At 50.2% G+C, this 20369-nt stretch overlaps 17 non-coding genes across 17 annotated transcripts; all 17 read left to right on the top strand.

The window, feature by feature from the left end:
- Nucleotides 1–886: 886 nt before the first annotated feature.
- Nucleotides 887–1005, top strand: LOC124559968. Its single transcript, XR_006968994.1, has one exon. It is a non-coding gene; the product is annotated as a 5S ribosomal RNA (ribosomal RNA).
- A 1040-nt stretch (nucleotides 1006–2045) lies between these two features.
- Nucleotides 2046–2164, top strand: LOC124559967. The gene has a single exon (XR_006968993.1). It is a non-coding gene; the product is annotated as a 5S ribosomal RNA (ribosomal RNA).
- A 1041-nt stretch (nucleotides 2165–3205) lies between these two features.
- LOC124559965 lies at nucleotides 3206–3324 on the top strand. Its single transcript, XR_006968991.1, has one exon. It is a non-coding gene; the product is annotated as a 5S ribosomal RNA (ribosomal RNA).
- A 1040-nt stretch (nucleotides 3325–4364) lies between these two features.
- LOC124559964 lies at nucleotides 4365–4483 on the top strand. The gene has a single exon (XR_006968990.1). It is a non-coding gene; the product is annotated as a 5S ribosomal RNA (ribosomal RNA).
- A 1041-nt stretch (nucleotides 4484–5524) lies between these two features.
- On the top strand, nucleotides 5525–5643 carry LOC124559963. Its single transcript, XR_006968989.1, has one exon. It is a non-coding gene; the product is annotated as a 5S ribosomal RNA (ribosomal RNA).
- Nucleotides 5644–6684: 1041 nt separating this feature from the next.
- LOC124559961 lies at nucleotides 6685–6803 on the top strand. The gene has a single exon (XR_006968988.1). It is a non-coding gene; the product is annotated as a 5S ribosomal RNA (ribosomal RNA).
- Nucleotides 6804–7843: 1040 nt separating this feature from the next.
- On the top strand, nucleotides 7844–7962 carry LOC124559960. Its single transcript, XR_006968987.1, has one exon. It is a non-coding gene; the product is annotated as a 5S ribosomal RNA (ribosomal RNA).
- Nucleotides 7963–9002: 1040 nt separating this feature from the next.
- Nucleotides 9003–9121, top strand: LOC124559959. Its single transcript, XR_006968986.1, has one exon. It is a non-coding gene; the product is annotated as a 5S ribosomal RNA (ribosomal RNA).
- A 1041-nt stretch (nucleotides 9122–10162) lies between these two features.
- On the top strand, nucleotides 10163–10281 carry LOC124559958. Its single transcript, XR_006968985.1, has one exon. It is a non-coding gene; the product is annotated as a 5S ribosomal RNA (ribosomal RNA).
- A 1042-nt stretch (nucleotides 10282–11323) lies between these two features.
- Nucleotides 11324–11442, top strand: LOC124559955. Its single transcript, XR_006968982.1, has one exon. It is a non-coding gene; the product is annotated as a 5S ribosomal RNA (ribosomal RNA).
- Nucleotides 11443–12489: 1047 nt separating this feature from the next.
- On the top strand, nucleotides 12490–12608 carry LOC124559987. The gene has a single exon (XR_006969011.1). It is a non-coding gene; the product is annotated as a 5S ribosomal RNA (ribosomal RNA).
- Nucleotides 12609–13655: 1047 nt separating this feature from the next.
- Nucleotides 13656–13774, top strand: LOC124559986. Its single transcript, XR_006969010.1, has one exon. It is a non-coding gene; the product is annotated as a 5S ribosomal RNA (ribosomal RNA).
- A 1049-nt stretch (nucleotides 13775–14823) lies between these two features.
- LOC124559978 lies at nucleotides 14824–14942 on the top strand. The gene has a single exon (XR_006969003.1). It is a non-coding gene; the product is annotated as a 5S ribosomal RNA (ribosomal RNA).
- A 1049-nt stretch (nucleotides 14943–15991) lies between these two features.
- LOC124559966 lies at nucleotides 15992–16110 on the top strand. The gene has a single exon (XR_006968992.1). It is a non-coding gene; the product is annotated as a 5S ribosomal RNA (ribosomal RNA).
- Nucleotides 16111–17159: 1049 nt separating this feature from the next.
- On the top strand, nucleotides 17160–17278 carry LOC124559954. Its single transcript, XR_006968981.1, has one exon. It is a non-coding gene; the product is annotated as a 5S ribosomal RNA (ribosomal RNA).
- A 1047-nt stretch (nucleotides 17279–18325) lies between these two features.
- On the top strand, nucleotides 18326–18444 carry LOC124559957. Its single transcript, XR_006968984.1, has one exon. It is a non-coding gene; the product is annotated as a 5S ribosomal RNA (ribosomal RNA).
- A 1040-nt stretch (nucleotides 18445–19484) lies between these two features.
- LOC124559956 lies at nucleotides 19485–19603 on the top strand. The gene has a single exon (XR_006968983.1). It is a non-coding gene; the product is annotated as a 5S ribosomal RNA (ribosomal RNA).
- Nucleotides 19604–20369: the final 766 nt, after the last annotated feature.

The raw sequence follows: 20369 nt of genomic DNA, 5'->3' as shown, positions 1-20369 counted from the left end.
AGTTCGCCAGGAAGTCTTTGAAAACGACAAAACAGTACGAATCGGCAGATGTGTTCTGAAATACGTCAGCGCCTGTTGTTGTATAGCGGTGTACAATTCCTACTTCGATATGTAATTATACATTTATTCCTTAGTCGACTCGTCTCGTCTCGTCATCTCCTGCAGACGTTTCTTGTGCTTGCGCTGTTATATGGGCCACGACCCGAGCGGCAGCGAGCGGCAGTCGAGCAAAGTCGGGACAAGTCGGGACGGGGACAGGGACAGGAATGGTGCGAATGCACTGCAAATTACGCAAACACCTCGTCTGAGGCGAGGCGAGGCGAGGCGAGGCGAGGCGAGGCGAAGAAGCTCACATCGCCAGCAGTGGCGCCCTCCAACAACACTCTGCCACACCCCGCACAGGCCATACGCCGGTCGGCCGCGCGCCAGCCCTCCTGCGCTGGACACCAGGGACAAGATGCGTCTTCCGCGAGTGTCGAAGGCTGCACGCGCCAAGCGGATGACAGGAGGTGCAACGAGAAGCTGCGCGTCTCACACACACGGCGGCGCGCCCGCTAATTCGGCAGTCGCTCTGCTGGCACGTCGGATTGCGGAAGGAAGTGCTTACAATTACAATTCTGTTCGTGTTTTATGTTGTAAAGTTGTTAGCTTGTAACGATGTAATGTTAATAAATAAATTTATAAATCTCACAACAACAAAAAAAAAAAAATACACGAAGCGCGTCCTTCCGGCTCATAAGTTTTGGAACTCAGGATTGCGTTCGCGCCAACGTGACAAATTGTCAATAAAAAAGAATGCGGCTGCTTTCGACCGAAAAGTGTGATTTTGTGTGTGTTGGGATAAGAACCGAATGCGAATTCCGCCATGCGCCTACATCATCTGGGCCCCAACGGCCATACCATGTTGAGTACACCGGTTCTCGTCCGATCACCGAAGTTAAGCAACATCGGGCGTGGTTAGTACTTGGATGGGTGACCACCTGGGAACACCACGTGCTGTTGGCTCCCTTTCATTTACTTTTTTTTTTTTTTATACCGCCTTCTTTCCATACCACCGTTCTGTTGTGACAAAGATTCTTGCTTAAGCATTTTAATCTACTGTAATGACCATAAGGTGCGAAATTGCAGTAAATATCTCAGTTTGAGGGAGAATGTGCTAACCAAGTTCGCCAGGAAGTCTTTGAAAACGACAAAACAGTACGAATCGGCAGATGTGTTCTGAAATACGTCAGCGCCTGTTGTTGTATAGCGGTGTACAATTCCTACTTCGATATGTAATTATACATTTATTCCTTAGTCGACTCGTCTCGTCTCGTCATCTCCTGCAGACGTTTCTTGTGCTTGCGCTGTTATATGGGCCACGACCCGAGCGGCAGCGAGCGGCAGTCGAGCAAAGTCGGGACAAGTCGGGACGGGGACAGGGACAGGAATGGTGCGAATGCACTGCAAATTACGCAAACACCTCGTCTGAGGCGAGGCGAGGCGAGGCGAGGCGAGGCGAAGAAGCTCACATCGCCAGCAGTGGCGCCCTCCAACAACACTCTGCCACACCCCGCACAGGCCATACGCCGGTCGGCCGCGCGCCAGCCCTCCTGCGCTGGACACCAGGGACAAGATGCGTCTTCCGCGAGTGTCGAAGGCTGCACGCGCCAAGCGGATGACAGGAGGTGCAACGAGAAGCTGCGCGTCTCACACACACGGCGGCGCGCCCGCTAATTCGGCAGTCGCTCTGCTGGCACGTCGGATTGCGGAAGGAAGTGCTTACAATTACAATTCTGTTCGTGTTTTATGTTGTAAAGTTGTTAGCTTGTAACGATGTAATGTTAATAAATAAATTTATAAATCTCACAACAACAAAAAAAAAAAAAATACACGAAGCGCGTCCTTCCGGCTCATAAGTTTTGGAACTCAGGATTGCGTTCGCGCCAACGTGACAAATTGTCAATAAAAAAGAATGCGGCTGCTTTCGACCGAAAAGTGTGATTTTGTGTGTGTTGGGATAAGAACCGAATGCGAATTCCGCCATGCGCCTACATCATCTGGGCCCCAACGGCCATACCATGTTGAGTACACCGGTTCTCGTCCGATCACCGAAGTTAAGCAACATCGGGCGTGGTTAGTACTTGGATGGGTGACCACCTGGGAACACCACGTGCTGTTGGCTCCCTTTCATTTACTTTTTTTTTTTTTTTATACCGCCTTCTTTCCATACCACCGTTCTGTTGTGACAAAGATTCTTGCTTAAGCATTTTAATCTACTGTAATGACCATAAGGTGCGAAATTGCAGTAAATATCTCAGTTTGAGGGAGAATGTGCTAACCAAGTTCGCCAGGAAGTCTTTGAAAACGACAAAACAGTACGAATCGGCAGATGTGTTCTGAAATACGTCAGCGCCTGTTGTTGTATAGCGGTGTACAATTCCTACTTCGATATGTAATTATACATTTATTCCTTAGTCGACTCGTCTCGTCTCGTCATCTCCTGCAGACGTTTCTTGTGCTTGCGCTGTTATATGGGCCACGACCCGAGCGGCAGCGAGCGGCAGTCGAGCAAAGTCGGGACAAGTCGGGACGGGGACAGGGACAGGAATGGTGCGAATGCACTGCAAATTACGCAAACACCTCGTCTGAGGCGAGGCGAGGCGAGGCGAGGCGAGGCGAAGAAGCTCACATCGCCAGCAGTGGCGCCCTCCAACAACACTCTGCCACACCCCGCACAGGCCATACGCCGGTCGGCCGCGCGCCAGCCCTCCTGCGCTGGACACCAGGGACAAGATGCGTCTTCCGCGAGTGTCGAAGGCTGCACGCGCCAAGCGGATGACAGGAGGTGCAACGAGAAGCTGCGCGTCTCACACACACGGCGGCGCGCCCGCTAATTCGGCAGTCGCTCTGCTGGCACGTCGGATTGCGGAAGGAAGTGCTTACAATTACAATTCTGTTCGTGTTTTATGTTGTAAAGTTGTTAGCTTGTAACGATGTAATGTTAATAAATAAATTTATAAATCTCACAACAACAAAAAAAAAAAAAATACACGAAGCGCGTCCTTCCGGCTCATAAGTTTTGGAACTCAGGATTGCGTTCGCGCCAACGTGACAAATTGTCAATAAAAAAGAATGCGGCTGCTTTCGACCGAAAAGTGTGATTTTGTGTGTGTTGGGATAAGAACCGAATGCGAATTCCGCCATGCGCCTACATCATCTGGGCCCCAACGGCCATACCATGTTGAGTACACCGGTTCTCGTCCGATCACCGAAGTTAAGCAACATCGGGCGTGGTTAGTACTTGGATGGGTGACCACCTGGGAACACCACGTGCTGTTGGCTCCCTTTCATTTACTTTTTTTTTTTTTTTATACCGCCTTCTTTCCATACCACCGTTCTGTTGTGACAAAGATTCTTGCTTAAGCATTTTAATCTACTGTAATGACCATAAGGTGCGAAATTGCAGTAAATATCTCAGTTTGAGGGAGAATGTGCTAACCAAGTTCGCCAGGAAGTCTTTGAAAACGACAAAACAGTACGAATCGGCAGATGTGTTCTGAAATACGTCAGCGCCTGTTGTTGTATAGCGGTGTACAATTCCTACTTCGATATGTAATTATACATTTATTCCTTAGTCGACTCGTCTCGTCTCGTCATCTCCTGCAGACGTTTCTTGTGCTTGCGCTGTTATATGGGCCACGACCCGAGCGGCAGCGAGCGGCAGTCGAGCAAAGTCGGGACAAGTCGGGACGGGGACAGGGACAGGAATGGTGCGAATGCACTGCAAATTACGCAAACACCTCGTCTGAGGCGAGGCGAGGCGAGGCGAGGCGAGGCGAAGAAGCTCACATCGCCAGCAGTGGCGCCCTCCAACAACACTCTGCCACACCCCGCACAGGCCATACGCCGGTCGGCCGCGCGCCAGCCCTCCTGCGCTGGACACCAGGGACAAGATGCGTCTTCCGCGAGTGTCGAAGGCTGCACGCGCCAAGCGGATGTCAGGAGGTGCAACGAGAAGCTGCGCGTCTCACACACACGGCGGCGCGCCCGCTAATTCGGCAGTCGCTCTGCTGGCACGTCGGATTGCGGAAGGAAGTGCTTACAATTACAATTCTGTTCGTGTTTTATGTTGTAAAGTTGTTAGCTTGTAACGATGTAATGTTAATAAATAAATTTATAAATCTCACAACAACAAAAAAAAAAAAATACACGAAGCGCGTCCTTCCGGCTCATAAGTTTTGGAACTCAGGATTGCGTTCGCGCCAACGTGACAAATTGTCAATAAAAAAGAATGCGGCTGCTTTCGACCGAAAAGTGTGATTTTGTGTGTGTTGGGATAAGAACCGAATGCGAATTCCGCCATGCGCCTACATCATCTGGGCCCCAACGGCCATACCATGTTGAGTACACCGGTTCTCGTCCGATCACCGAAGTTAAGCAACATCGGGCGTGGTTAGTACTTGGATGGGTGACCACCTGGGAACACCACGTGCTGTTGGCTCCCTTTCATTTACTTTTTTTTTTTTTTTATACCGCCTTCTTTCCATACCACCGTTCTGTTGTGACAAAGATTCTTGCTTAAGCATTTTAATCTACTGTAATGACCATAAGGTGCGAAATTGCAGTAAATATCTCAGTTTGAGGGAGAATGTGCTAACCAAGTTCGCCAGGAAGTCTTTGAAAACGACAAAACAGTACGAATCGGCAGATGTGTTCTGAAATACGTCAGCGCCTGTTGTTGTATAGCGGTGTACAATTCCTACTTCGATATGTAATTATACATTTATTCCTTAGTCGACTCGTCTCGTCTCGTCATCTCCTGCAGACGTTTCTTGTGCTTGCGCTGTTATATGGGCCACGACCCGAGCGGCAGCGAGCGGCAGTCGAGCAAAGTCGGGACAAGTCGGGACGGGGACAGGGACAGGAATGGTGCGAATGCACTGCAAATTACGCAAACACCTCGTCTGAGGCGAGGCGAGGCGAGGCGAGGCGAGGCGAAGAAGCTCACATCGCCAGCAGTGGCGCCCTCCAACAACACTCTGCCACACCCCGCACAGGCCATACGCCGGTCGGCCGCGCGCCAGCCCTCCTGCGCTGGACACCAGGGACAAGATGCGTCTTCCGCGAGTGTCGAAGGCTGCACGCGCCAAGCGGATGACAGGAGGTGCAACGAGAAGCTGCGCGTCTCACACACACGGCGGCGCGCCCGCTAATTCGGCAGTCGCTCTGCTGGCACGTCGGATTGCGGAAGGAAGTGCTTACAATTACAATTCTGTTCGTGTTTTATGTTGTAAAGTTGTTAGCTTGTAACGATGTAATGTTAATAAATAAATTTATAAATCTCACAACAACAAAAAAAAAAAAAATACACGAAGCGCGTCCTTCCGGCTCATAAGTTTTGGAACTCAGGATTGCGTTCGCGCCAACGTGACAAATTGTCAATAAAAAAGAATGCGGCTGCTTTCGACCGAAAAGTGTGATTTTGTGTGTGTTGGGATAAGAACCGAATGCGAATTCCGCCATGCGCCTACATCATCTGGGCCCCAACGGCCATACCATGTTGAGTACACCGGTTCTCGTCCGATCACCGAAGTTAAGCAACATCGGGCGTGGTTAGTACTTGGATGGGTGACCACCTGGGAACACCACGTGCTGTTGGCTCCCTTTCATTTACTTTTTTTTTTTTTTTATACCGCCTTCTTTCCATACCACCGTTCTGTTGTGACAAAGATTCTTGCTTAAGCATTTTAATCTACTGTAATGACCATAAGGTGCGAAATTGCAGTAAATATCTCAGTTTGAGGGAGAATGTGCTAACCAAGTTCGCCAGGAAGTCTTTGAAAACGACAAAACAGTACGAATCGGCAGATGTGTTCTGAAATACGTCAGCGCCTGTTGTTGTATAGCGGTGTACAATTCCTACTTCGATATGTAATTATACATTTATTCCTTAGTCGACTCGTCTCGTCTCGTCATCTCCTGCAGACGTTTCTTGTGCTTGCGCTGTTATATGGGCCACGACCCGAGCGGCAGCGAGCGGCAGTCGAGCAAAGTCGGGACAAGTCGGGACGGGGACAGGGACAGGAATGGTGCGAATGCACTGCAAATTACGCAAACACCTCGTCTGAGGCGAGGCGAGGCGAGGCGAGGCGAGGCGAAGAAGCTCACATCGCCAGCAGTGGCGCCCTCCAACAACACTCTGCCACACCCCGCACAGGCCATACGCCGGTCGGCCGCGCGCCAGCCCTCCTGCGCTGGACACCAGGGACAAGATGCGTCTTCCGCGAGTGTCGAAGGCTGCACGCGCCAAGCGGATGACAGGAGGTGCAACGAGAAGCTGCGCGTCTCACACACACGGCGGCGCGCCCGCTAATTCGGCAGTCGCTCTGCTGGCACGTCGGATTGCGGAAGGAAGTGCTTACAATTACAATTCTGTTCGTGTTTTATGTTGTAAAGTTGTTAGCTTGTAACGATGTAATGTTAATAAATAAATTTATAAATCTCACAACAACAAAAAAAAAAAAAATACACGAAGCGCGTCCTTCCGGCTCATAAGTTTTGGAACTCAGGATTGCGTTCGCGCCAACGTGACAAATTGTCAATAAAAAAGAATGCGGCTGCTTTCGACCGAAAAGTGTGATTTTGTGTGTGTTGGGATAAGAACCGAATGCGAATTCCGCCATGCGCCTACATCATCTGGGCCCCAACGGCCATACCATGTTGAGTACACCGGTTCTCGTCCGATCACCGAAGTTAAGCAACATCGGGCGTGGTTAGTACTTGGATGGGTGACCACCTGGGAACACCACGTGCTGTTGGCTCCCTTTCATTTACTTTTTTTTTTTTTTTATACCGCCTTCTTTCCATACCACCGTTCTGTTGTGACAAAGATTCTTGCTTAAGCATTTTAATCTACTGTAATGACCATAAGGTGCGAAATTGCAGTAAATATCTCAGTTTGAGGGAGAATGTGCTAACCAAGTTCGCCAGGAAGTCTTTGAAAACGACAAAACAGTACGAATCGGCAGATGTGTTCTGAAATACGTCAGCGCCTGTTGTTGTATAGCGGTGTACAATTCCTACTTCGATATGTAATTATACATTTATTCCTTAGTCGACTCGTCTCGTCTCGTCATCTCCTGCAGACGTTTCTTGTGCTTGCGCTGTTATATGGGCCACGACCCGAGCGGCAGCGAGCGGCAGTCGAGCAAAGTCGGGACAAGTCGGGACGGGGACAGGGACAGGAATGGTGCGAATGCACTGCAAATTACGCAAACACCTCGTCTGAGGCGAGGCGAGGCGAGGCGAGGCGAGGCGAAGAAGCTCACATCGCCAGCAGTGGCGCCCTCCAACAACACTCTGCCACACCCCGCACAGGCCATACGCCGGTCGGCCGCGCGCCAGCCCTCCTGCGCTGGACACCAGGGACAAGATGCGTCTTCCGCGAGTGTCGAAGGCTGCACGCGCCAAGCGGATGTCAGGAGGTGCAACGAGAAGCTGCGCGTCTCACACACACGGCGGCGCGCCCGCTAATTCGGCAGTCGCTCTGCTGGCACGTCGGATTGCGGAAGGAAGTGCTTACAATTACAATTCTGTTCGTGTTTTATGTTGTAAAGTTGTTAGCTTGTAACGATGTAATGTTAATAAATAAATTTATAAATCTCACAACAACAAAAAAAAAAAAATACACGAAGCGCGTCCTTCCGGCTCATAAGTTTTGGAACTCAGGATTGCGTTCGCGCCAACGTGACAAATTGTCAATAAAAAAGAATGCGGCTGCTTTCGACCGAAAAGTGTGATTTTGTGTGTGTTGGGATAAGAACCGAATGCGAATTCCGCCATGCGCCTACATCATCTGGGCCCCAACGGCCATACCATGTTGAGTACACCGGTTCTCGTCCGATCACCGAAGTTAAGCAACATCGGGCGTGGTTAGTACTTGGATGGGTGACCACCTGGGAACACCACGTGCTGTTGGCTCCCTTTCATTTACTTTTTTTTTTTTTTTATACCGCCTTCTTTCCATACCACCGTTCTGTTGTGACAAAGATTCTTGCTTAAGCATTTTAATCTACTGTAATGACCATAAGGTGCGAAATTGCAGTAAATATCTCAGTTTGAGGGAGAATGTGCTAACCAAGTTCGCCAGGAAGTCTTTGAAAACGACAAAACAGTACGAATCGGCAGATGTGTTCTGAAATACGTCAGCGCCTGTTGTTGTATAGCGGTGTACAATTCCTACTTCGATATGTAATTATACATTTATTCCTTAGTCGACTCGTCTCGTCTCGTCATCTCCTGCAGACGTTTCTTGTGCTTGCGCTGTTATATGGGCCACGACCCGAGCGGCAGCGAGCGGCAGTCGAGCAAAGTCGGGACAAGTCGGGACGGGGACAGGGACAGGAATGGTGCGAATGCACTGCAAATTACGCAAACACCTCGTCTGAGGCGAGGCGAGGCGAGGCGAGGCGAGGCGAAGAAGCTCACATCGCCAGCAGTGGCGCCCTCCAACAACACTCTGCCACACCCCGCACAGGCCATACGCCGGTCGGCCGCGCGCCAGCCCTCCTGCGCTGGACACCAGGGACAAGATGCGTCTTCCGCGAGTGTCGAAGGCTGCACGCGCCAAGCGGATGTCAGGAGGTGCAACGAGAAGCTGCGCGTCTCACACACACGGCGGCGCGCCCGCTAATTCGGCAGTCGCTCTGCTGGCACGTCGGATTGCGGAAGGAAGTGCTTACAATTACAATTCTGTTCGTGTTTTATGTTGTAAAGTTGTTAGCTTGTAACGATGTAATGTTAATAAATAAATTTATAAATCTCACAACAACAAAAAAAAAAAAATACACGAAGCGCGTCCTTCCGGCTCATAAGTTTTGGAACTCAGGATTGCGTTCGCGCCAACGTGACAAATTGTCAATAAAAAAGAATGCGGCTGCTTTCGACCGAAAAGTGTGATTTTGTGTGTGTTGGGATAAGAACCGAATGCGAATTCCGCCATGCGCCTACATCATCTGGGCCCCAACGGCCATACCATGTTGAGTACACCGGTTCTCGTCCGATCACCGAAGTTAAGCAACATCGGGCGTGGTTAGTACTTGGATGGGTGACCACCTGGGAACACCACGTGCTGTTGGCTCCCTTTCATTTACTTTTTTTTTTTTTTTATACCGCCTTCTTTCCATACCACCGTTCTGTTGTGACAAAGATTCTTGCTTAAGCATTTTAATCTACTGTAATGACCATAAGGTGCGAAATTGCAGTAAATATCTCAGTTTGAGGGAGAATGTGCTAACCAAGTTCGCCAGGAAGTCTTTGAAAACGACAAAACAGTACGAATCGGCAGATGTGTTCTGAAATACGTCAGCGCCTGTTGTTGTATAGCGGTGTACAATTCCTACTTCGATATGTAATTATACATTTATTCCTTAGTCGACTCGTCTCGTCTCGTCATCTCCTGCAGACGTTTCTTGTGCTTGCGCTGTTATATGGGCCACGACCCGAGCGGCAGCGAGCGGCAGTCGAGCAAAGTCGGGACAAGTCGGGACGGGGACAGGGACAGGAATGGTGCGAATGCACTGCAAATTACGCAAACACCTCGTCTGAGGCGAGGCGAGGCGAGGCGAGGCGAGGCGAAGAAGCTCACATCGCCAGCAGTGGCGCCCTCCAACAACACTCTGCCACACCCCGCACAGGCCATACGCCGGTCGGCCGCGCGCCAGCCCTCCTGCGCTGGACACCAGGGACAAGATGCGTCTTCCGCGAGTGTCGAAGGCTGCACGCGCCAAGCGGATGACAGGAGGTGCAACGAGAAGCTGCGCGTCTCACACACACGGCGGCGCGCCCGCTAATTCGGCAGTCGCTCTGCTGGCACGTCGGATTGCGGAAGGAAGTGCTTACAATTACAATTCTGTTCGTGTTTTATGTTGTAAAGTTGTTAGCTTGTAACGATGTAATGTTAATAAATAAATTTATAAATCTCACAACAACAAAAAAAAAAAAAATACACGAAGCGCGTCCTTCCGGCTCATAAGTTTTGGAACTCAGGATTGCGTTCGCGCCAACGTGACAAATTGTCAATAAAAAAGAATGCGGCTGCTTTCGACCGAAAAGTGTGATTTTGTGTGTGTTGGGATAAGAACCGAATGCGAATTCCGCCATGCGCCTACATCATCTGGGCCCCAACGGCCATACCATGTTGAGTACACCGGTTCTCGTCCGATCACCGAAGTTAAGCAACATCGGGCGTGGTTAGTACTTGGATGGGTGACCACCTGGGAACACCACGTGCTGTTGGCTCCCTTTCATTTACTTTTTTTTTTTTTTTATACCGCCTTCTTTCCATACCACCGTTCTGTTGTGACAAAGATTCTTGCTTAAGCATTTTAATCTACTGTAATGACCATAAGGTGCGAAATTGCAGTAAATATCTCAGTTTGAGGGAGAATGTGCTAACCAAGTTCGCCAGGAAGTCTTTGAAAACGACAAAACAGTACGAATCGGCAGATGTGTTCTGAAATACGTCAGCGCCTGTTGTTGTATAGCGGTGTACAATTCCTACTTCGATATGTAATTATACATTTATTCCTTAGTCGACTCGTCTCGTCTCGTCATCTCCTGCAGACGTTTCTTGTGCTTGCGCTGTTATATGGGCCACGACCCGAGCGGCAGCGAGCGGCAGTCGAGCAAAGTCGGGACAAGTCGGGACGGGGACAGGGACAGGAATGGTGCGAATGCACTGCAAATTACGCAAACACCTCGTCTGAGGCGAGGCGAGGCGAGGCGAGGCGAGGCGAAGAAGCTCACATCGCCAGCAGTGGCGCCCTCCAACAACACTCTGCCACACCCCGCACAGGCCATACGCCGGTCGGCCGCGCGCCAGCCCTCCTGCGCTGGACACCAGGGACAAGATGCGTCTTCCGCGAGTGTCGAAGGCTGCACGCGCCAAGCGGATGACAGGAGGTGCAACGAGAAGCTGCGCGTCTCACACACACGGCGGCGCGCCCGCTAATTCGGCAGTCGCTCTGCTGGCACGTCGGATTGCGGAAGGAAGTGCTTACAATTACAATTCTGTTCGTGTTTTATGTTGTAAAGTTGTTAGCTTGTAACGATGTAATGTTAATAAATAAATTTATAAATCTCACAACAACAAAAAAAAAAAAAAATACACGAAGCGCGTCCTTCCGGCTCATAAGTTTTGGAACTCAGGATTGCGTTCGCGCCAACGTGACAAATTGTCAATAAAAAAGAATGCGGCTGCTTTCGACCGAAAAGTGTGATTTTGTGTGTGTTGGGATAAGAACCGAATGCGAATTCCGCCATGCGCCTACATCATCTGGGCGCCAACGGCCATACCATGTTGAGTACACCGGTTCTCGTCCGATCACCGAAGTTAAGCAACATCGGGCGTGGTTAGTACTTGGATGGGTGACCACCTGGGAACACCACGTGCTGTTGGCTCCCTTTCATTTACTTTTTTTTTTTTTTTATACCGCCTTCTTTCCATACCACCGTTCTGTTGTGACAAAGATTCTTGCTTAAGCATTTTAATCTACTGTAATGACCATAAGGTGCGAAATTGCAGTAAATATCTCAGTTTGAGGGAGAATGTGCTAACCAAGTTCGCCAGGAAGTCTTTGAAAACGACAAAACAGTACGAATCGGCAGATGTGTTCTGAAATACGTCAGCGCCTGTTGTTGTATAGCGGTGTACAATTCCTACTTCGATATGTAATTATACATTTATTCCTTAGTCGACTCGTCTCGTCTCGTCATCTCCTGCAGACGTTTCTTGTGCTTGCGCTGTTATATGGGCCACGACCCGAGCGGCAGCGAGCGGCAGTCGAGCAAAGTCGGGACAAGTCGGGACGGGGACAGGGACAGGGATAGGAAAGGTGCGAATGCACTGCAAATTACGCAAACACCTCGTCTGAGGCGAGGCGAGGCGAGGCGAGGCGAGGCGAAGAAGCTCACATCGCCAGCAGTGGCGCCCTCCAACAACACTCTGCCACACCCCGCACAGGCCATACGCCGGTCGGCCGCGCGCCAGCCCTCCTGCGCTGGACACCAGGGACAAGATGCGTCTTCCGCGAGTGTCGAAGGCTGCACGCGCCAAGCGGATGACAGGAGGTGCAACGAGAAGCTGCGCGTCTCACACACACGGCGGCGCGCCCGCTAATTCGGCAGTCGCTCTGCTGGCACGTCGGATTGCGGAAGGAAGTGCTTACAATTACAATTCTGTTCGTGTTTTATGTTGTAAAGTTGTTAGCTTGTAACGATGTAATGTTAATAAATAAATTTATAAATCTCACAACAACAAAAAAAAAAAAAATACACGAAGCGCGTCCTTCCGGCTCATAAGTTTTGGAACTCAGGATTGCGTTCGCGCCAACGTGACAAATTGTCAATAAAAAAGAATGCGGCTGCTTTCGACCGAAAAGTGTGATTTTGTGTGTGTTGGGATAAGAACCGAATGCGAATTCCGCCATGCGCCTACATCATCTGGGCGCCAACGGCCATACCATGTTGAGTACACCGGTTCTCGTCCGATCACCGAAGTTAAGCAACATCGGGCGTGGTTAGTACTTGGATGGGTGACCACCTGGGAACACCACGTGCTGTTGGCTCCCTTTCATTTACTTTTTTTTTTTTTTTATACCGCCTTCTTTCCATACCACCGTTCTGTTGTGACAAAGATTCTTGCTTAAGCATTTTAATCTACTGTAATGACCATAAGGTGCGAAATTGCAGTAAATATCTCAGTTTGAGGGAGAATGTGCTAACCAAGTTCGCCAGGAAGTCTTTGAAAACGACAAAACAGTACGAATCGGCAGATGTGTTCTGAAATACGTCAGCGCCTGTTGTTGTATAGCGGTGTACAATTCCTACTTCGATATGTAATTATACATTTATTCCTTAGTCGACTCGTCTCGTCTCGTCATCTCCTGCAGACGTTTCTTGTGCTTGCGCTGTTATATGGGCCACGACCCGAGCGGCAGCGAGCGGCAGTCGAGCAAAGTCGGGACAAGTCGGGACGGGGACAGGGACAGGGATAGGAAAGGTGCGAATGCACTGCAAATTACGCAAACACCTCGTCTGAGGCGAGGCGAGGCGAGGCGAGGCGAGGCGAAGAAGCTCACATCGCCAGCAGTGGCGCCCTCCAACAACACTCTGCCACACCCCGCACAGGCCATACGCCGGTCGGCCGCGCGCCAGCCCTCCTGCGCTGGACACCAGGGACAAGATGCGTCTTCCGCGAGTGTCGAAGGCTGCACGCGCCAAGCGGATGACAGGAGGTGCAACGAGAAGCTGCGCGTCTCACACACACGGCGGCGCGCCCGCTAATTCGGCAGTCGCTCTGCTGGCACGTCGGATTGCGGAAGGAAGTGCTTACAATTACAATTCTGTTCGTGTTTTATGTTGTAAAGTTGTTAGCTTGTAACGATGTAATGTTAATAAATAAATTTATAAATCTCACAACAACAAAAAAAAAAAAAATACACGAAGCGCGTCCTTCCGGCTCATAAGTTTTGGAACTCAGGATTGCGTTCGCGCCAACGTGACAAATTGTCAATAAAAAAGAATGCGGCTGCTTTCGACCGAAAAGTGTGATTTTGTGTGTGTTGGGATAAGAACCGAATGCGAATTCCGCCATGCGCCTACATCATCTGGGCGCCAACGGCCATACCATGTTGAGTACACCGGTTCTCGTCCGATCACCGAAGTTAAGCAACATCGGGCGTGGTTAGTACTTGGATGGGTGACCACCTGGGAACACCACGTGCTGTTGGCTCCCTTTCATTTACTTTTTTTTTTTTTTTTATACCGCCTTCTTTCCATACCACCGTTCTGTTGTGACAAAGATTCTTGCTTAAGCATTTTAATCTACTGTAATGACCATAAGGTGCGAAATTGCAGTAAATATCTCAGTTTGAGGGAGAATGTGCTAACCAAGTTCGCCAGGAAGTCTTTGAAAACGACAAAACAGTACGAATCGGCAGATGTGTTCTGAAATACGTCAGCGCCTGTTGTTGTATAGCGGTGTACAATTCCTACTTCGATATGTAATTATACATTTATTCCTTAGTCGACTCGTCTCGTCTCGTCATCTCCTGCAGACGTTTCTTGTGCTTGCGCTGTTATATGGGCCACGACCCGAGCGGCAGCGAGCGGCAGCCGAGCAAAGTCGGGACAAGTCGGGACGGGGACAGGGACAGGGATAGGAAAGGTGCGAATGCACTGCAAATTACGCAAACACCTCGTCTGAGGCGAGGCGAGGCGAGGCGAGGCGAGGCGAAGAAGCTCACATCGCCAGCAGTGGCGCCCTCCAACAACACTCTGCCACACCCCGCACAGGCCATACGCCGGTCGGCCGCGCGCCAGCCCTCCTGCGCTGGACACCAGGGACAAGATGCGTCTTCCGCGAGTGTCGAAGGCTGCACGCGCCAAGCGGATGACAGGAGGTGCAACGAGAAGCTGCGCGTCTCACACACACGGCGGCGCGCCCGCTAATTCGGCAGTCGCTCTGCTGGCACGTCGGATTGCGGAAGGAAGTGCTTACAATTACAATTCTGTTCGTGTTTTATGTTGTAAAGTTGTTAGCTTGTAACGATGTAATGTTAATAAATAAATTTATAAATCTCACAACAACAAAAAAAAAAAAAAATACACGAAGCGCGTCCTTCCGGCTCATAAGTTTTGGAACTCAGGATTGCGTTCGCGCCAACGTGACAAATTGTCAATAAAAAAGAATGCGGCTGCTTTCGACCGAAAAGTGTGATTTTGTGTGTGTTGGGATAAGAACCGAATGCGAATTCCGCCATGCGCCTACATCATCTGGGCGCCAACGGCCATACCATGTTGAGTACACCGGTTCTCGTCCGATCACCGAAGTTAAGCAACATCGGGCGTGGTTAGTACTTGGATGGGTGACCACCTGGGAACACCACGTGCTGTTGGCTCCCTTTCATTTACTTTTTTTTTTTTTTTTATACCGCCTTCTTTCCATACCACCGTTCTGTTGTGACAAAGATTCTTGCTTAAGCATTTTAATCTACTGTAATGACCATAAGGTGCGAAATTGCAGTAAATATCTCAGTTTGAGGGAGAATGTGCTAACCAAGTTCGCCAGGAAGTCTTTGAAAACGACAAAACAGTACGAATCGGCAGATGTGTTCTGAAATACGTCAGCGCCTGTTGTTGTATAGCGGTGTACAATTCCTACTTCGATATGTAATTATACATTTATTCCTTAGTCGACTCGTCTCGTCTCGTCATCTCCTGCAGACGTTTCTTGTGCTTGCGCTGTTATATGGGCCACGACCCGAGCGGCAGCGAGCGGCAGTCGAGCAAAGTCGGGACAAGTCGGGACGGGGACAGGGACAGGGATAGGAAAGGTGCGAATGCACTGCAAATTACGCAAACACCTCGTCTGAGGCGAGGCGAGGCGAGGCGAGGCGAGGCGAAGAAGCTCACATCGCCAGCAGTGGCGCCCTCCAACAACACTCTGCCACACCCCGCACAGGCCATACGCCGGTCGGCCGCGCGCCAGCCCTCCTGCGCTGGACACCAGGGACAAGATGCGTCTTCCGCGAGTGTCGAAGGCTGCACGCGCCAAGCGGATGACAGGAGGTGCAACGAGAAGCTGCGCGTCTCACACACACGGCGGCGCGCCCGCTAATTCGGCAGTCGCTCTGCTGGCACGTCGGATTGCGGAAGGAAGTGCTTACAATTACAATTCTGTTCGTGTTTTATGTTGTAAAGTTGTTAGCTTGTAACGATGTAATGTTAATAAATAAATTTATAAATCTCACAACAACAAAAAAAAAAAAAAATACACGAAGCGCGTCCTTCCGGCTCATAAGTTTTGGAACTCAGGATTGCGTTCGCGCCAACGTGACAAATTGTCAATAAAAAAGAATGCGGCTGCTTTCGACCGAAAAGTGTGATTTTGTGTGTGTTGGGATAAGAACCGAATGCGAATTCCGCCATGCGCCTACATCATCTGGGCGCCAACGGCCATACCATGTTGAGTACACCGGTTCTCGTCCGATCACCGAAGTTAAGCAACATCGGGCGTGGTTAGTACTTGGATGGGTGACCACCTGGGAACACCACGTGCTGTTGGCTCCCTTTCATTTACTTTTTTTTTTTTTTTTATACCGCCTTCTTTCCATACCACCGTTCTGTTGTGACAAAGATTCTTGCTTAAGCATTTTAATCTACTGTAATGACCATAAGGTGCGAAATTGCAGTAAATATCTCAGTTTGAGGGAGAATGTGCTAACCAAGTTCGCCAGGAAGTCTTTGAAAACGACAAAACAGTACGAATCGGCAGATGTGTTCTGAAATACGTCAGCGCCTGTTGTTGTATAGCGGTGTACAATTCCTACTTCGATATGTAATTATACATTTATTCCTTAGTCGACTCGTCTCGTCTCGTCATCTCCTGCAGACGTTTCTTGTGCTTGCGCTGTTATATGGGCCACGACCCGAGCGGCAGCGAGCGGCAGTCGAGCAAAGTCGGGACAAGTCGGGACGGGGACAGGGACAGGGATAGGAAAGGTGCGAATGCACTGCAAATTACGCAAACACCTCGTCTGAGGCGAGGCGAGGCGAGGCGAGGCGAGGCGAAGAAGCTCACATCGCCAGCAGTGGCGCCCTCCAACAACACTCTGCCACACCCCGCACAGGCCATACGCCGGTCGGCCGCGCGCCAGCCCTCCTGCGCTGGACACCAGGGACAAGATGCGTCTTCCGCGAGTGTCGAAGGCTGCACGCGCCAAGCGGATGACAGGAGGTGCAACGAGAAGCTGCGCGTCTCACACACACGGCGGCGCGCCCGCTAATTCGGCAGTCGCTCTGCTGGCACGTCGGATTGCGGAAGGAAGTGCTTACAATTACAATTCTGTTCGTGTTTTATGTTGTAAAGTTGTTAGCTTGTAACGATGTAATGTTAATAAATAAATTTATAAATCTCACAACAACAAAAAAAAAAAAAAATACACGAAGCGCGTCCTTCCGGCTCATAAGTTTTGGAACTCAGGATTGCGTTCGCGCCAACGTGACAAATTGTCAATAAAAAAGAATGCGGCTGCTTTCGACCGAAAAGTGTGATTTTGTGTGTGTTGGGATAAGAACCGAATGCGAATTCCGCCATGCGCCTACATCATCTGGGCGCCAACGGCCATACCATGTTGAGTACACCGGTTCTCGTCCGATCACCGAAGTTAAGCAACATCGGGCGTGGTTAGTACTTGGATGGGTGACCACCTGGGAACACCACGTGCTGTTGGCTCCCTTTCATTTACTTTTTTTTTTTTTTTTATACCGCCTTCTTTCCATACCACCGTTCTGTTGTGACAAAGATTCTTGCTTAAGCATTTTAATCTACTGTAATGACCATAAGGTGCGAAATTGCAGTAAATATCTCAGTTTGAGGGAGAATGTGCTAACCAAGTTCGCCAGGAAGTCTTTGAAAACGACAAAACAGTACGAATCGGCAGATGTGTTCTGAAATACGTCAGCGCCTGTTGTTGTATAGCGGTGTACAATTCCTACTTCGATATGTAATTATACATTTATTCCTTAGTCGACTCGTCTCGTCTCGTCATCTCCTGCAGACGTTTCTTGTGCTTGCGCTGTTATATGGGCCACGACCCGAGCGGCAGCGAGCGGCAGTCGAGCAAAGTCGGGACAAGTCGGGACGGGGACAGGGACAGGGATAGGAAAGGTGCGAATGCACTGCAAATTACGCAAACACCTCGTCTGAGGCGAGGCGAGGCGAGGCGAGGCGAGGCGAAGAAGCTCACATCGCCAGCAGTGGCGCCCTCCAACAACACTCTGCCACACCCCGCACAGGCCATACGCCGGTCGGCCGCGCGCCAGCCCTCCTGCGCTGGACACCAGGGACAAGATGCGTCTTCCGCGAGTGTCGAAGGCTGCACGCGCCAAGCGGATGACAGGAGGTGCAACGAGAAGCTGCGCGTCTCACACACACGGCGGCGCGCCCGCTAATTCGGCAGTCGCTCTGCTGGCACGTCGGATTGCGGAAGGAAGTGCTTACAATTACAATTCTGTTCGTGTTTTATGTTGTAAAGTTGTTAGCTTGTAACGATGTAATGTTAATAAATAAATTTATAAATCTCACAACAACAAAAAAAAAAAAATACACGAAGCGCGTCCTTCCGGCTCATAAGTTTTGGAACTCAGGATTGCGTTCGCGCCAACGTGACAAATTGTCAATAAAAAAGAATGCGGCTGCTTTCGACCGAAAAGTGTGATTTTGTGTGTGTTGGGATAAGAACCGAATGCGAATTCCGCCATGCGCCTACATCATCTGGGCCCCAACGGCCATACCATGTTGAGTACACCGGTTCTCGTCCGATCACCGAAGTTAAGCAACATCGGGCGTGGTTAGTACTTGGATGGGTGACCACCTGGGAACACCACGTGCTGTTGGCTCCCTTTCATTTACTTTTTTTTTTTTTTTATACCGCCTTCTTTCCATACCACCGTTCTGTTGTGACAAAGATTCTTGCTTAAGCATTTTAATCTACTGTAATGACCATAAGGTGCGAAATTGCAGTAAATATCTCAGTTTGAGGGAGAATGTGCTAACCAAGTTCGCCAGGAAGTCTTTGAAAACGACAAAACAGTACGAATCGGCAGATGTGTTCTGAAATACGTCAGCGCCTGTTGTTGTATAGCGGTGTACAATTCCTACTTCGATATGTAATTATACATTTATTCCTTAGTCGACTCGTCTCGTCTCGTCATCTCCTGCAGACGTTTCTTGTGCTTGCGCTGTTATATGGGCCACGACCCGAGCGGCAGCGAGCGGCAGTCGAGCAAAGTCGGGACAAGTCGGGACGGGGACAGGGACAGGAATGGTGCGAATGCACTGCAAATTACGCAAACACCTCGTCTGAGGCGAGGCGAGGCGAGGCGAGGCGAGGCGAAGAAGCTCACATCGCCAGCAGTGGCGCCCTCCAACAACACTCTGCCACACCCCGCACAGGCCATACGCCGGTCGGCCGCGCGCCAGCCCTCCTGCGCTGGACACCAGGGACAAGATGCGTCTTCCGCGAGTGTCGAAGGCTGCACGCGCCAAGCGGATGACAGGAGGTGCAACGAGAAGCTGCGCGTCTCACACACACGGCGGCGCGCCCGCTAATTCGGCAGTCGCTCTGCTGGCACGTCGGATTGCGGAAGGAAGTGCTTACAATTACAATTCTGTTCGTGTTTTATGTTGTAAAGTTGTTAGCTTGTAACGATGTAATGTTAATAAATAAATTTATAAATCTCACAACAACAAAAAAAAAAAAATACACGAAGCGCGTCCTTCCGGCTCATAAGTTTTGGAACTCAGGATTGCGTTCGCGCCAACGTGACAAATTGTCAATAAAAAAGAATGCGGCTGCTTTCGACCGAAAAGTGTGATTTTGTGTGTGTTGGGATAAGAACCGAATGCGAATTCCGCCATGCGCCTACATCATCTGGGCCCCAACGGCCATACCATGTTGAGTACACCGGTTCTCGTCCGATCACCGAAGTTAAGCAACATCGGGCGTGGTTAGTACTTGGATGGGTGACCACCTGGGAACACCACGTGCTGTTGGCTCCCTTTCATTTACTTTTTTTTTTTTTTTTATACCGCCTTCTTTCCATACCACCGTTCTGTTGTGACAAAGATTCTTGCTTAAGCATTTTAATCTACTGTAATGACCATAAGGTGCGAAATTGCAGTAAATATCTCAGTTTGAGGGAGAATGTGCTAACCAAGTTCGCCAGGAAGTCTTTGAAAACGACAAAACAGTACGAATCGGCAGATGTGTTCTGAAATACGTCAGCGCCTGTTGTTGTATAGCGGTGTACAATTCCTACTTCGATATGTAATTATACATTTATTCCTTAGTCGACTCGTCTCGTCTCGTCATCTCCTGCAGACGTTTCTTGTGCTTGCGCTGTTATATGGGCCACGACCCGAGCGGCAGCGAGCGGCAGTCGAGCAAAGTCGGGACAAGTCGGGACGGGGACAGGGACAGGAATGGTGCGAATGCACTGCAAATTACGCAAACACCTCGTCTGAGGCGAGGCGAGGCGAGGCGAGGCGAGGCGAAGAAGCTCACATCGCCAGCAGTGGCGCCCTCCAACAACACTCTGCCACACCCCGCACAGGCCATACGCCGGTCGGCCGCGCGCCAGCCCTCCTGCGCTGGACACCAGGGACAAGATGCGTCTTCCGCGAGTGTCGAAGGCTGCACGCGCCAAGCGGATGACAGGAGGTGCAACGAGAAGCTGCGCGTCTCACACACACGGCGGCGCGCCCGCTAATTCGGCAGTCGCTCTGCTGGCACGTCGGATTGCGGAAGGAAGTGCTTACAATT

Source organism: Schistocerca americana, unplaced genomic scaffold, assembly GCF_021461395.2.
Source record: "Schistocerca americana isolate TAMUIC-IGC-003095 unplaced genomic scaffold, iqSchAmer2.1 HiC_scaffold_1064, whole genome shotgun sequence".
Taxonomy (NCBI): Eukaryota; Metazoa; Arthropoda; class Insecta; order Orthoptera; family Acrididae; genus Schistocerca; species Schistocerca americana.
The sequence above is the reverse complement of the archived record's forward strand: the minus strand, read 5'-3'. Positions and strand labels throughout refer to the sequence as shown.